Raw genomic sequence first — 1,474 nt, forward strand, 5'->3', positions numbered from 1 at the left:
TGGATAAATACCTAAGAGTGGGATTGCTGGGTCGTAAGGTAGTTCCATTTTCAGATTTTTGAGGTGCCTCCATACTGATTTCCATAATGGCTGCACCAGCCGCTGCAGCCTTTCTTGAGCCACTCTTGGGTTCTTTGGGACTGAGGTGAGCAATGGCTGGCCATGATGTTCTCTGGGTGTTTTGTGGAGTTGCCACAGGCTCAGCATTGGCACAAGAACTGAATCTGCATTAACTTTGTGAAAACCATCAGCTTGTGACTCCCTGAGATCGCACCCCCCAAACTCCAGTGGCATCACCAGGACACTGTCAGTACTGGGTCAGTCAGCCAGGCCATGCATCTAAGGAGGCTCTTTAAGTGGCTGAACCTTACATGCAGCCAGCAGATGGCAACAGGCTAGGGGAGCCTTGGCCTTTGCTAAGCTGCCCCAGGCCCGATAATGTGGCAGCCAGTCTTGGTCACAGCAAGGCCACCCCCAAATGCCTCCAGATCCAGTACAGGCAGCAGCCAACCACATATAGCTGAGTATTTCCTACCAGGTGGCCCTGGCCCTGTCACAGGCAAGGCTGAAATTAGCCTGCAAGGGAGCTCCTCCCAATAGGGAAAGAAGCAGCACACCAAGAGGCTGGCCTCAGACCACATCAGAGCTCTACCTAATTAGCCCCACAGGCAGCACACCGAAAGGGTGGTCTCAACAGGTACAAGAGCCTACTGGGAAAATCGCTTTCTGAGGGATCAGCCTCCACAGAGCAGCTTATGTGCTGTGGGCGTAGCCAATCCTAATAGCTTGTCTGCCTGAGAGACAATCACACACACTGATGCACCAAAAACAATCAAGACTCAACTACAACAGAAAACACACACAAGGGACACTACTGGACCACACACTCAGGTGATCAGGGGGACTGTGCCCTGAACCATACAGAACACATACTACATAAGGCCATCTGGTAAAGATGGAGACATAGGAGATCTAACTAATACATAGAAACAAACACAGGGGGCAGCCAGAATGAGGAAACAAAGAAACATTTCCCAAATAAAAGAACAGGAGAAAACTCCAAAAATAGAATGAAATGAAATGGAGGCAGAGTTCAAAACACTGGTTACAATACACTCAAGGAACTTAGTGGGAGCTTCAATAAAGAGATAGAAAGCTTAAAGAAGGGAATAAAATTCATAAAAAAACCAGTCAGAAATGAAGAATACAATAACTGAAATTAAGAATGCACTAGAAAGAATCAACAGCAGATTAGATGAAGCAGAGAATCGAATCAGTGACTTAGAAGTCAAGGTAGCAGAAAACTCCCAATTTGGAAACATCAAAAATAAAAAATAAATTTAAAAAAATGAAGATAGCAGGCCGGCTGAGTGGCGCATTGGTTAAGAGCTGGCTTGGGACTCCAGAGGGCCCCGGTTCGGATCCCACATATGAGGGCCAGTGACACTGCCCTCTACAGCTAAGATGCTGAACA

This window comes from Hipposideros armiger, unplaced genomic scaffold (genome assembly GCF_001890085.2).
Source record: "Hipposideros armiger isolate ML-2016 unplaced genomic scaffold, ASM189008v1 scaffold_1361, whole genome shotgun sequence".
Lineage (NCBI taxonomy): Eukaryota > Metazoa > Chordata > Mammalia > Chiroptera > Hipposideridae > Hipposideros > Hipposideros armiger.